A 14,987-nucleotide genomic window follows, 5' to 3' on the forward strand; every position below is an offset into this window, starting at 1 on the left:
GCACTATTTTGGCCCCTCAGTGGCTTTGCAAATGTGACATGGCGCCGCAAACCATTCCAGAAAAACTTGAGCTCCAAAAGTCAAATGGCACTCCGTCCTTTCTAAGCCCTGCCGTGTGTCCAAACAGCAGTTTATTACCACATATGGGGTATTGCTGTGCTCAGAAGAGTTTGCTTTACAAATGTTGGGGTGCTTTTTCTCCTTTATCTATTGTAAAAATGAAAACATCTGCGCTAAAACTACAATTTATTAGAAAAAATTTCGATTTTCAATTTCACTGCATAATTCCCATAAATTCTGCAAAAAACGTGTGGGGTCAAAATGCTAACTATACCCCTAGAATAATTCCTTGAAGGGTGTAGTTTCAAAAATGGGTAACTTTTGGGGGGTTTCCGCTGTTTTGGGCCCTCCAGGGCGTTGCAAACACGACATGGCACTGAAAACTAATCCAGCAAAATCTGCTCTCCAAAATCGAAATGGTGCTCTTTCCCTTGTGAGCCCTGCCGTGGGTCCAAACAGCAGTTTATTACCACATATGGGGCATTGTCGTAATCGGGAGAAGATGCTTTACAAATGTTGGGGTGCTTTTTTATAATTTATTCCTTGTAAAAATTTAACATTTCTACGTTGTTTTTTTTAGAAAAAAGTAGATTTTAATTTTTACAGACTAATTCCAATAAGTTTAGTAAAGAAACTGTGGGATCAAAATGCTAATTATACCCCTAGATACATTTCTTGAGGGGAGTAGTTTCCAAAATAGGGTCAGTTTTGGGGGGTTTCCACTGTTTTGGCATCTCAAGACCTCTTCAAACCTGACATGGTGCCTAAAAAAAGGCAGCCCCAAAATCCACTAGGTGCTCCTTTGCTTCTGAGGCCTGTGTTTCAGTCCATTAGGGCACTAGGGCCACATCTGGGTTAAAGGGTTAAACGGACAGGAACAGAGCGATCGCTGTTCCTGGCTGTATTGTCCCGGGTGTCAGCTGTGTTTTATGTATTTTTAACACAGCTGACAGCCTCTGCATATGGAGCGCGCACAGCGCGTGAGCACGCTCCGAACATCAACCCTCACACTAGGACGTAATGGCACATCGTGGTACGTGGAAGGGTTAAAGGAGTTTTCCCATCAGGTTCCCAGATCTATCTCTAGAACGGGCCCCCTAAATTCCATTCTACTGCTCTGTGTTGTGGCTGAAGTGTGTGATTTCTGACCATAAGTTACGGAAACAGTGTAGGTCGCTGAGCTACGCTGTTTCCATAACTATTATGCAGTTCTTTGGGACTTACAGAAACAGCGTAGCTCAGCAAGCTACGCTGTTTTCTTATTCATGGTCGGAAATCAGAAGCTTCAGCCACAACACAAAGAGGTAGAACGGGGTTTAAGTCACCTGACCTCACTTCATGCCTTAAGAACAGGTCCTATGTCAACACTACAGCTAAATTTCTACATTTAGGCCTCCGCTAAGTCTCTAAATTTTAGGTCAGGAGCAGGAGTAGGACAGATGAAGATAAATGCTGTCATTCACTACTTGTGAATGAGGATGCGGTGGTCTAAGTGAGGAGGTCAGTGCGTATCGGCCCGGGAGTGGTCCAGTCCAGTCACCTGAACTCACGTGACTCAGGTCAGGTGACTGGACTAGTCCACACCTGGGTCGGCACGCACCGGCCTCACTCAAACCGCCGCCAAGAAGGGACACGGCGGCAGTTGCTGTCAGAGTGAGGCCACGTCACTGACGTGAGGTCAGGTGACTCAGGTCAGGTGACTGGACTGGTCCACTCTCGGGCAGGCACACACTGACCTCACTCAGATCGTCGCCGCCCTCCTCCTGCTCCTAAATGTGAGCGAGTAGGGCGGATGGAGCCAAGTAGCGAATTACACGGCGGCAGCGCGGTCTGAGTGAAGTTGGGCCAGAGCAAATGATCTTGCGTGCTTTATACGGCCCGCGGGCCGGACGTTCCCCACCCCTGCTTTAAGGTCATATCACAAGAGCACTTTACTGATATTCGAATTTTGGCTCATTAGATCCTTGCTTCAGCTATTAGTCACACCACACTGCTCTGTGAGAGTCAGTGTCAGGCTATGTAAATGCTGTGCAGATAGCCTAAATATTGCAGAAATACTACAATTAAGCATTTAGTCAAATTATAATTATGTAAAAAAATAAATTTTGAATTATTGGTGTGCACTTAGATATATTTCTTCTTTAGCTATAAATTAAATTTTAAAATCAGTGGTATATTCGTCATATTTGTTGTGGGAGTTAGCCAGAACAGAATATCACATTCCTACGCTTAACAATGTCTTTGTTGTCCTAGGACATCTTTTTCCCAGATGTCAAGCTTGCATTTGTACCAAGTCTGACCACATCTTTCCCCTAAGGAAAAACCAAATCAATGTGTGACTAAATGCACATCCAATATTTATTTTCAAGGGACAATATTCAGTGTCTTTTTTTTTTTAAATATATTTCTTTTTCATTTTAAAAATCACAAATTACATACAAATTTTGAAGGAATTTTATTAATTACATTAAACTGTGATTGGTTGTTGTTGACACTGTTTAATTATTATACATAGGAATAACTTCATAGTGTAAAGAGAACGTGACTGCTCTCATGACCTGTTTTAGCAAATACTATTCCTTGTTAGATAAAAATTCTGAAGCACTTTTTCTTAAAACTTTGTGCTGTATAAGATTACTTTCTGCTGGGGCCCCGTATTTAAGCCTACCTGCTGCTACTGTGTTGTATCTGGCTGATTATCAAAAATGGGGGGGACCCCACGTCATTTTTATTTTTTTAAATGGAAAAAACTTGTTTCCCCCCATGTTTCATAACCAGCCAGATACAACACAGCAGCAGCAGGCTAGCATTACCAGGATGGGAAGGGCCACTGTTTTTGGATTTCCCAGTCTAATAATACCAGCCTGCAGTTGCCCCAGTACCCGACCATCACTACAGATCCGTGCGTGCCTGGCCATTCAGCGCCTTTCTACGAGTGAAGCAGCTCGATACTTTGCGCCGCTTGCGTGATTTAAAGGCGCTGATTGACAGGGAAAGTCATTCTGCCCTGCCAATCAGCACCTTTCATAGACGCAAGTGGCACGATCACGTCATCGCGCTGCTTGCATGGTTCAACCCCAGGAGACCTGCGCAGAAGAGAGCAGGTCTCTATTGCCACCAGACAGCGCGGGAATGGAATTAAGGTGAGTTTGTATAGTTTGTTTTTTTCTCCTAATAAAAAAGTGTGTGCCATTATCTACGGGGAGTGGCTTTATCTATTGGGGTGGCTTTATCTACAATTGGGGCTTTATCTATGGGGGGCTTTATCTATGGGGGGGCTCTATCTACAGGGGGGGTATATACAGGGGTGGGCTATATGTGGAGCACTATATACAGGGGTGGGTTATATGTGGAGCACTATATACAGGGATGTGCTATATCTACAGGGGACTATATACAGGGGTGGGCTATCTGTGGAGCACTATATACAGGGGTGGGCTATGTGTGGAGCACTATCTACAGGTGTGGGCTATATCTACAGGGGGCAATATACAGGGGTGGGCTATCTGTGGAGCACTATAGGGGGAGCTATATGTGGGATGGTATATACAGGGGTGGGTTATATGGGGAACACTATCTGCAAGGGGCTCTATGGGGGCACTATCTACAGGGGACTCTATGGCAGGCACTATCTACAGTGGCACGGTGTGTGTGTGTGTGTGTGTGTGTGTGTGTGGGACACAGTGTATGGTGCTATTATATTTAGAGGTGCATTGCATGGTGCTATTATATTTAGGGGCGTAGTGTGTGGTATAATGAGAACTTTTTCTTTGTTTATAGGTGTAGAAATGTTTGAAAAGTGAGAAGCTAAAGACATCGGAGCGGAAAACTGAAGAAATGGGCTGTGACCGGGAGAAGTCATCATAGAGGACTGGACCGGATGGAGAAAAAGAACTAGAATCTGAGGCATCACCGGTGAGTCACTTAATGTAAATGTTTACTCTGCCTCTAATCAGTACTGTAGTCACTGTATGATCTGCAGCGAGATGATGGGTGGTATGATTATGATATGATTTTTTTTTTTGTGAAACAGCAACTCCCAGCATATCCTTACCATTGTTCGTGCCATGCTGGGAGCTTGAAGCAATTTAGTGCAAACCTATACGGCAGGGGTTGCACTAAATTGAGCTATATCTGTGCTGGTGTTGTATATATGTACGGAGCTTGATTCTGGGGATGTATTTATGTACTGAGCTTGGTTCTGGTACTGTATATATGTAATGAGCTGGGTTCTGGTGCTGTACATATGTAATGAGCTTTGTTCTGGTGCTGTATTTATGTACAGAGCTTGGTACTGGAGCTGTATTTATGTACTGAGCTTGGTTTTGATGCTTTATTTATGTACTGAGCTTTGTTCTGGTGCTGTATATATGTATGAGCTTGGTTCCTGTGCTGTATATATGTAATGAGCTGGGTTCTGGTGCTGTGTTAATATAATGAGCTTTGTTCTGGTACTGTATATATGTACAGAGCTTGGTACTGGAGCTGTATTTATGTACTGAGCTTTGTTCTGGTGCTGTATATATGTAATGAACTTGGTTTTGATGCTGTATTTATGTACTGAGCTTGGTTCTGGTGCTGTATATATGTAATGAGCTTGGTTCTAGTGCTGTATATACAGTGAAGGAAATAAGTATTTGATCCCTTGCTGGTTTTGTAAGTTTGCCCACTGTCAAAGTCAGGAACAGTCTAGAATTTTTAGGCTAGGTTAATTTTACCAGTGAGAGATAGATTATATAAAAAATAAAAAATAAATCACATAGTCAAAATTATATATATTTATTTGCATTGTGCACAGAGAAATAAGTATTTGATCCCCTACCAACCATTAAGAGTTCAGCCTCCTCCAGACCAGTTACACGCTCCAAATCAACTTGGTGCCTGCATTAAAGACAGCTGTCTTAAATGGTCACCTGTATAAAAGACTCCTGTCCACAGACTCAATTAATCAGTCTGACTCTAACCTCTACAACATGGGCAAGACCAAAGAGCTTTCTAAGGATGTCAGGGACAAGATCATAGACCTGCACAAGGCTGGAATGGGCTACAAAACCATAAGTAAGACGCTGGGTGAGAAGGAGACAACTGTTGGTGCAATAGTAAGAAAATGGAAGACATACAAAATGACTGTCAATCGACATCGATCTGGGGCTCCATGCAAAATCTCACCTCGTGGGGTATCCTTGATCCTGAGGAAGGTGAGAGCTCAGCCGAAAACTACACAGGGGGAACTTGTTAATGATCTCAAGGCAGCTGGGACCACAGTCACCAAGAAAACCATTGGTAACACATTACGCCGTAATGGATTAAAATCCTGCAGTGCCCGCAAGGTCCCCCTGCTCAAGAAGGCACATGTACAGGCCCGTCTGAAGTTTGCAAATGAACATCTGGATGATTCTGAGAGTGATTGGGAGAAGGTGCTGTGGTCAGATGAGACTAAAATTGAGCTCTTTGGCATTAACTCAACTCGCCATGTTTGGAGGAAGAGAAATGCTGCCTATGACCCAAAGAACACCGTCCCCACTGTCAAGCATGGAGGTGGAAACATTATGTTTTGGGGGTGTTTCTCTGCTAAGGGCACAGGACTACTTCACCGCATCAATGGGAGAATGGATGGAGCCATGTACCGTCAAATCCTGAATGACAACCTCCTTCCCTCCACCAGGACATTAAAAATGGCTTGTGGCTGGGTCTTCCAGCACGACAATGACCCGAAACATACAGCTAGAGGGGGAAGGAGATGTTGGGAAAGAGGTTGGGGGGGCACCAAACTGAATCCTTGCCCCGGGTGCTGGAGAACCTAGATACGCCTCTGAGTCCAACAATGCAAATAATGCAAATAAATATATATAATTTTGACTATGTGATTTTCATTATTTTTTTTTTTTTTATATAATCTATCTCTCACTGGTAAAATTAATTAACCTAGCCTAACAATTCTAGACTGTTCATGACTTTGACAGTGGCCAAACTTAGAAAATCAGCAAGGGATCAAGTACTTATTTCCTTCACTGTATGTATGTATATATATATATACAGTGAAGGAAATAAGTATTTGAACGCTTGCTGATTTTGCATGACCTTAATGTGCTTCTTTTTGAGCCACTCCTTTGTTGCCTTGGCTGTATGTTTCGGGTCATTGTCGTGCTGGAAGACCCAGCCATGAGCCATTTTTAATGTCCTGGTGGAGGGAAGGAGGTTGTCACTCAGGATTTGACGGTACATGGCTCCATCCATTCTCCCATTGATGCGGTGAAGTAGTCCTGTGCCCTTAGCAGAGAAACACCCCCAAAACATAATGTTTCCACCTCCATGCTTGACAGTGGGGACGGTGTTATTTGGGTCATAGGCAGCATTTCTCTTCCTCCAAACACGGCGAGTTGAGTTAATGCCAAAGAGCTCAATTTTAGTCTCATCTGACCACAGCACCTTCTCCCAATCACTCTCAGAATTATCCAGATGTTCATTTGCAAACTTCAGACTGGCCTGTACATGTGCCTTCTTGAGCAGGGGGACCTTGTGGGCACTGCATGATTTTAATCCATTACGGCGTAATGTGTTACCAATGGTTTTCTTGGTGACTGTGGTCCCAGCTGCCTTGAGATCATTAACAAGTTCCCCCCGTGTAGTTTTCGGCTGAGCTCTCACCTTCCTCAGGATCAAGGATACCCCACGAGGTGAGATTTTGCATGGAGCCCCAGATCGATGTCGATTGACAGTCATTTTGTATGTCTTCCATTTTCTTACTATTGCACCAACAGTTGTCTCCTTCTCACCCAGCGTCTTACTTATGGTTTTGTAGCCAATTCCAGCCTTGTGCAGGTCTATGATCTTGTCCCTGACATCCTTAGAAAGCTCTTTGGTCTTGCCCATGTTGTAGAGGTTAAAGTCAGACTGATTAAATGAGTCTGTGGACAGGAGTCTTTTATACAGGTGACCATTTAAGACAGCTGTCTTTAATTCAGGCACCAAGGTGATTTGGAGCGTGTAACTGGTCTGGAGGAGGCTGAACTCTTAATGGTTGGTAGGGGATCAAATACTTATTTCTCTGTGCACAATGCAAATAAATATATATAATTTTGACAATGTGATTTTCTGTTTTTTTTAAAATATAATCTATCTCTCACTGGTAAAATTAACCTAGCCTAAAAATTCTAGACTGTTCATGTCTTTGACAGTGGGCAAACTTACAAAATCAGCAAGGGATCAAATACTTATTTCCTTCACTATATATATATATATATATATATATATATATATATATATATATATATATATATATATATATATATATATATATGTATATATATATATATATATATACACACTTTATGTAGCAGTGTGGCTACTATAGAATGTTATATTCAAAAGGAAAGTTACAAGAAATGTGTCCTTTCCCCTTATTTATTAGGCAAGAAACCTGGTTTTGCTTACCTCCTGACGGCCGCAGCCATGGATCAGTGAGCGCTGGTCCCCATCTCTTCCTCAGGAGACGCCAGTGCTCACTTCTGCTTCGCTCTGCTGTGTCCCGTAGGGTGCGCGCGCATGCTTGTGCCAGCTCTTAAAGGGCCAGAGCTCAAACCTGAATTAAAGACCAAATTAGCCCATGAGCCCCTGCACTATAAAGAAGGGCTCTGCCTCTTCCTGCATTGCCTGAGCATTTTTGTCGTTACCCTAGTTTGTCTCTGCAAATGGTCTCCAAAGTGTCTTTCAGTTCCCAGTGTTTCATGTTCCTGCTACCTATAACCTGTATCCCGTGTTATCCTGGTCCAAGTGCCATACTGAGTTGAAGTCATGCTGCACTGTGTACCACGCCTGTCCTGCTACACCATGACTTGTGCCTGCCTGCTGCTTAGTCCCATCCTAGCCTGTCTTGCTACTGTCTGAAGCTACCACAGTTACACCTATACGAACTATAGACTTTGACCTGTGTCCTGTTGGCCAGCTGCCATACCGTTAAGGCGGTACGGCCCAGTGGGTTCACGCACCCTATGTGACAGTACGCTCAGGCCATGGACCCCGCTGGTCAATCCAAGACCATGATGACATCACAAGAGATTCAGGCGGATATGCTAGACCTCCGGTCTCGACAGGACCAACTCCTTCATGCTTTGAACATTATTGCACATCGGTTGGATGTGCAAGCTGCTGTTCCTCCTAAAACACCTCCTGGCAGTACAGATCCCCCAATTACACCTCCTGGCAGTGCTGATCCCCGATTTTCTTTGCCGCTACCCCACTGCTATGATGGAGACGCCGTGGTTTTTTTAACGAGTGCCAGATCCACTTTAGCCTGTATTCAAGGGAATTTTCGACTGATGGCGCAAGAGTCGCTTTCATCGTCTCTCTCCTCACTGGCAGGGCCCTTGCATGGGTGAACCCTATCTGGGAAAGACAAGTACCAGAGACCCGTGACTTCCAGGGGTTCCTACAGACATTTCGCACAGTGTTTGAGGAGCCTGGACGAGTCTTGTCGGCAGCCGCCTCCTTGCTGAACCTACCCTAGGGAGACACTTCCGCGGGTGAGTACGCCATCCACCTCCCACCCTGGCGGGAGAATTGTTGTGGAACAATGAGGTCTTGGTGGCTACATTCTGGCAGGGACTGTCCCCTGAGATTAAGGACGAACTTGCCACCTGAGATCTGCCATCCACCCTGGATGACCTCATCCTTCTGGCCGCCCGGATTGACATACGGATCCGAGAACGGTTCCAAGAGGCTCGTCGGGAGGGAGGAGTCCCTAGGCCGGTTTCTACTTTGCAGCAACCCCTGCTGTCCTCTTCAGCTGTTACGCCAAAATAATCTTTTGGGATGGACTGTTTCAAGCTATCTACCCTGGAGAGACAACGCAGACGCACTTCAGGACTCAAGCCCCAGAGCCTAGGGTTGGTTGAAGAGACATCCCTGGGTGAAGAAAGACTTTCTTCTAAATTCTCCATTCCCGTGACCATAGTGTCCGGCGAAAAGATGCATCTGGTCTCTGCATCTGTGCCACACAGCCCCTTGTAGGTAGTGCCACACAGCCCCCTTGTAGGTAGTTCCACACAGCCCACTTGTAGGTAGTGCCACACAGCCCCCTTGTAGGTAGTGCCACACAGCCCCCTTGTAGGTAGTGCCACACAGCTCCCTTGTAGGTAGTGCCACACAGCCCCCTGTAGGTAGTACCACACAGCCCCCTGTAGGGAATGCCACACAGCCCCCTGAAGGTAATGCCACACAGCCCCCTTGTAGGTAGTGCCACACAGCCCCCTTGTAGGTAGAGCCACACACCCCCTTGTAGGTAGTGCCACAGACCCTCCTGTACATAGTGCCACACAGCCCCCTTGTAGGTAGTACCACACATCCCCTGTAGGTAGTGCCATACAGCCCCCTTGTAGGTAGTGCCACATAGCCCCCTGCAGATAGTGCCACACAGCCCCCTTGTAGCTAGTGCCACACAGCCCCCTTGTAGCTAGTGTCACACAGCCCCCTTATAGGTTGTGCCACACAGCCCCGTTGTAGATAGTGCCACACAGCCCCGTTGTAGGTAGTGCCACACAGCCCCGTTGTAGGTAGTGCCACACAGCCCCCTTGTAGGTAGTGCCACACAACCCCCTTGTAGGTAGTGCCACACAACCCCCTTGTAGGTAGTGCCACACAGCCTCCCTGTAGGTAGTGCCACACAGCCCCCTGTAGGTAGTGCCACACAGCCCCCCCTGTAGGTAGTGCCACACAGCCCCCTTGTAGGTAGTGCCACACAGCCCCCTTGTAGGTAGCACCCCCCTTCCAGTAGAGAGTGCCACTGCAGCTCGCTGAAGGAGCGGAAACTCCCTGTGGCCAGGGATTCCGCTCCTGGACGGAGGGCTTGTTGTCTGTCATATATGGACAGCGACATTAGGGGCAACTCCTGAAGCAGAATCTCCGTCCACAGCGTTGCCAACGCTGTGATCAGGGATTCCACTCCAGAAGAAGCCCCTGGCGTCTTTGTCCATTTATGGACAGTGACTTCAGGGGCTTCTCCTGGAGCCGAATCACCGGCAATCGCTCCGGCAGCGCTGTGGACAGGTATTCTACTTCAGGAGTTACCCCGATGTCCCTGTCCATATATGGACAGAGACATCAAGCGCTCCGTACAGGAGCAGAAACCCCGGCCACAGGGGGATTCCGCTCCTTCAGTGCCATCTACGGAGGTTAGGGGTGCTATCGACAAGGGGGCTGCAAAAAATTCTCCTCCTCAAATGCACTTTGCGCTATGAGGAGAGAAAGCACGGCCATGGCAGTGATTCAGAGGGGTGCCGTGTGTGTGTGTGTGTGTGTGTGTGTATATGCGGGTATATATATATGTGTGTGTGTGTGTGTGTGTGTGTGTATATATCTATATATATATATATATGTGTGTGTGTGTGTATGTGTATATATACAGATGTAGCCTTCTTTATCTTGACTCTGATAACTTGCTGTAGCGTTATATCACACAACAAAAGACATTGAAAAGCCATTGAAAAATTCAAGATAAAGCATCTTGCCCTGTGTATTTAATATGTTAAAAGTTAAGATAAAGACAGCTACATCTGTATGTGTGTATATATGTGTGTGTGTGTGTGTGTGTGTGTGTGTGTGTGTGTGTGTGTGTGTATATATATATATATATATATATATATATGTGTGTGTGTGTGTGTGTGTATATATGCGTGTGTTTATATATGCATGTGTGTGTATATATGCGTATGCCTCTGTGTATATATAATATGTGTGTCTATGTGTGTATATGTGTGTGTATAGATGCGTGTGTGTGTGTATATATAGTATGTGGGCATTAGGGTACAGACACATATAGTAGCTACTGTCTTACAATGATATAACTGCAAACCGTGCCAACATGCTGTATCCCCACAAGTCAGCGCAGTTTCAAATGATTGTTAATGTCCATGCCTTTTTTTTCAGACATTAACAATCATTTGAAAACTGCACCGATTTGTGGTAAAATTGCATGTGCTACATGTTGTACTCGACACTTGTTGTCACGATCTGATTGTTTGCATTAAACCAGTGTTTCTCAAGGTGCGGTACACGTAGCACAGAGGGTACATGCTGCACCCACAGAGAGTGCATGTTTAGCACAAACCATTAGGGTAGGCACACACGCCCTGGTAGCCACAAGGAATTCTGTCCAAAAAGCCGCAATAAATTGTGGTGCGGTTCTTCGGGCAGTTTGTCCGCTGCAGAAATCCCGCAACAATAACGGAAAAAAAGTTTCAACTTACCTGCCTGTAGTCATGGCGGCGCATCTCTCTCTCTTCTGAGTGCAGCCCAGCCTTCTGTGACGACACTGTAGTTCCATGCGACCAATGCAGCCTTTGATTGGCTGCAGAAGTCACATGGGATGAAACGTCTTCCCAGGAGGGTGAGCTGCACTTGAAGAGAGAATTGCGTCGCTAGGATTAAGAATGAGCGGGTAAGTATGAACATAATTTATTCATTTCAAATTTAAAAAAAAATAATAATTATTTGTGAATTTTGCAGTGGAATATCAGCGTTTCCGCTGCAAAAGTTGCAACACAAAGCACTTTGTTGCGTATTTTACCATCCCATTGAATTCAATGGGGAAAGCCCGCAACAGAAGAGCAGTGATTCCGCAGCATTAATTGACATGTTGCAGCGTCAAAAACCACATTGTTGATGAGGTTTGTTTGTGTGTTCTTACCCTAAGGCCGGGTCGGATATGCTGCATAAAAACTAGCGTAACCAACCTGGAACCCGCAGCACCTTCTGTCCGAAACACCATCCATACTTACCCCCCCCCCCTCTTCTCTGCGTGTAGTCCGGCCTCCTACGATGAGGTTACAATCCATGTGAAGCCAGTGATTGGCTGCAGCAGTCACATGGTATAAAACGTAATCCCAGGAGGCCGGACTGCAGGAAGAAGCAGGGAGTTCTGGGTAAGCATGATTTTTTTTTTTTTTTCCAGAGATGCGATTTTTGCAGCATAATCTCTGCGATTCCGCCGCAAAAGTCGCAACACTTGGCTTTCTGTTGCTTTTTTTGCATCCCCATTGAATTCAATGGGGAAAGCCAGCGACTGAAAATCAACAAAAATGCAGCATAAATTGACATGCTGCAGAATTAATCTCCGCACTGCAGGTCAATTTATTAACGTTCACGCTGCGTTTTTCCGCAGAATAGGCATGAGATTTTCTTAATCTCATGCACTTTGCTGCTACTGTAAATGCTGCGGAATTTCCGCACACAGAATTCCGTTGCGTAAGGGTAGGAACACATACAGCGTAAACACTGCGGATTTCAGGAGGCCGCTCAGAAGAGAGACGTGTCGCCATGACTACGGGCGGGTAAGTTGAAACTATTTTTTTTTATTGCTGCGGGATTTCCGCAGCGGACATGCCACCGGAATACGCAGTGTAGCTTTACGCAGCGTATTCGTCCTGATTCCGCCTAGTGTGTTCATACCCTAAAAGTTGCCCTACCGTTCAAGACTGTTTTTTAATTTGTTGGCAGATGATTGATGTGTGAGCTGACATGCTTAGGCTGGATTCACACGACCTATTTTCAGACGTATTGGAGGTGTACTAGTGCTACAGGGGCTCAGCAAATGTAACCTGGTGCCCAGAAACCAATCCAAATGGCACTCCTTCCCTTCTGAGCCCTACCGTGTGTCGAAAAAGCAGTTTATGACCACATATGGGGTATTCCCGTACTCGGGAGAAATTGTTTTACAAATGTTTGGGGTGCTTTTTCTGCTTTAGTCCTTGTGGAAATGAAAAACAATTAGCTAAACCTACATTTTCTTTGAAAAAATTTAGATGTTAATTTTCACGGCCTACTTCCAATAATTTCTGCAAAAAATCTGTGGGGTCAAAATGCTCTATACCCCTCGATAATTTCCTCAAGGGGTGTACTTTCCAAAATGGGGTCACTTGTGGGAGGTTTCCACTGTTTTGTCCCATCAGGGGCTTTGCAAATGTGACATGGCCTCCGCAAACCATTCCTGCTAAATTTGAGCTCCAAAAGTCAAATGGTGCTCCTTCCCTTCTGAACCCTGCAGTGTGTCCAAACAGCCGTTTATGACCACATATGGGGTATTGTTGTACTGGGGAGACATTTTCGATTGCTTTACAGCATACAGAGAGCTTTGTCGTATTCCACTGATTTGTTGGATCAGTTTTGGGCTACTTTTTGGCTGCTGATTATGCTTTTGAACCTGTGGGAAATGTTATTTTCTCACGTCGATTTGGTCAGCAATGTGAGACCAGAATTCCTACAGTTCTTCATGACTAAAATAGTCTTGATATTTAAGGGGCTAAAAAGGCAACAAAAAAATAAACTATGGTTACATTGTAACTTTAGGCCCCATGCACATGCTGCAGATTTTGTGCTTGCTGCAGAAACAACCCCATTCAGATGAATAAAACTGATTTTCAGATGCTGACATTTCTCTAACAATATCGGAAGCGTTTGCAGGGTACCTAAGGCTTATTCCATTTATGGTATATTGAAAGAATTTGAAATAAATGCATCATTGGTGCGTGTCCCAACTCTCAGCAAGCAACTATGTAGAGAATAGGAATTCCCTGACAAGTGTCCCATTTGATGGGATTACCGGGGGAATCCACAAGCAGGGAAGACATTCACTTCTATGGGAGGAATATAAATATCACAACACACTTGCTCAGCTGTTTCCATAACTCCCACACAACAGATTAGAGAGAGCCATGCACATGGGCAGTCACGTCTCCACTCCTTCTTAGCAATAATGGGGCTGCCACCTACATAGGCAGGACGGCGGTAAGGAGAACGCCATATTCAACATATGTCCTGGTCCCAGAAGTTAAATTCACAACTGTCATACTCTATATTTCTGACATATTGATTGGATATGCAATAAATCTGTGACATAATAATACCCCTTTAACAAAAGTTGCAAGATCAACCTAGCACACAGTAGAAGTTAAAACAAGGGGCAAAAATGAGTTTATCTGAATGAACAAAAAAAATATACACACACACAAAAGTTGCTGCAGGACATCTACTATGCAGAAATAAGCAATACAGTGACTAAGCATAGGCTACAGTACCCTATTTAAACCTTCCAGATTTCTGAAACTACATGTAAATGTTCATCTGCAGCTTGGCCCCTTTTGCCCTATAGCTTGTGATATTACCTTTAGTAAATTTTTTATGAAGGGTAGCTAAGCCATTTTTTTTAAAGCCTGTTGCAAATTATGATGATACTTAAAATAAACTGCCATAACATTAAATCCACCTGCCTAATATTGTGTAGGTGCCCCTTATGCTGCCCAAACGGCTTGGACTTGTCAAGGCATGGACTCAACAATACCTTTGAATGTGTCCTGTGGTATCTGGCACCAAGATGTTAGTAGCAGATCCTTTAAGTTCTGTAAGTTGTGAAGTGGAGTCCCCATAAATCAGACTTGTTTTTCCAGCTCATCCCACAGATGCTCCACCGGAGTGATATCTGGGGAATGTGGAGGCAAAGTCAATACCTTGAACTCTTTGTCATGTTCCTTAAACCATTCCTGAATAATTTTTACAGTGTGGAAGAGCACATTCTCTTGCTGAAAGAGTCCTCTGGCATTAGTAAATACCATTACCATGAAGGGGTGTACTCAGTGGCGGATTAAGAAGACCATGGGCCCTGGGCTGTTACCCAAACTTGGGCCCCCCTTCTCCACCACCACCCTGCCGCGCCGTAACTATTGCTAACACTACCTAAACACTAGTACACAAAGTAGGCACATTATGCACAAAGTACACACAGTACACAAAGTACCACATTATGCACAAAGTACGCACATTATGCACAAAGTACGCACATTATGCACAAAGTACACACAGTACACAAAGTAGGCACATTATGCACAAAGTAGGCACATTATGCACAAAGTAGGCACATTATGCACAAAGTACACAAA

The sequence above is a fragment of the Rhinoderma darwinii genome, chromosome 4 (genome assembly GCF_050947455.1).
Source record: "Rhinoderma darwinii isolate aRhiDar2 chromosome 4, aRhiDar2.hap1, whole genome shotgun sequence".
NCBI classification, from domain to species: Eukaryota; Metazoa; Chordata; class Amphibia; order Anura; family Rhinodermatidae; genus Rhinoderma; species Rhinoderma darwinii.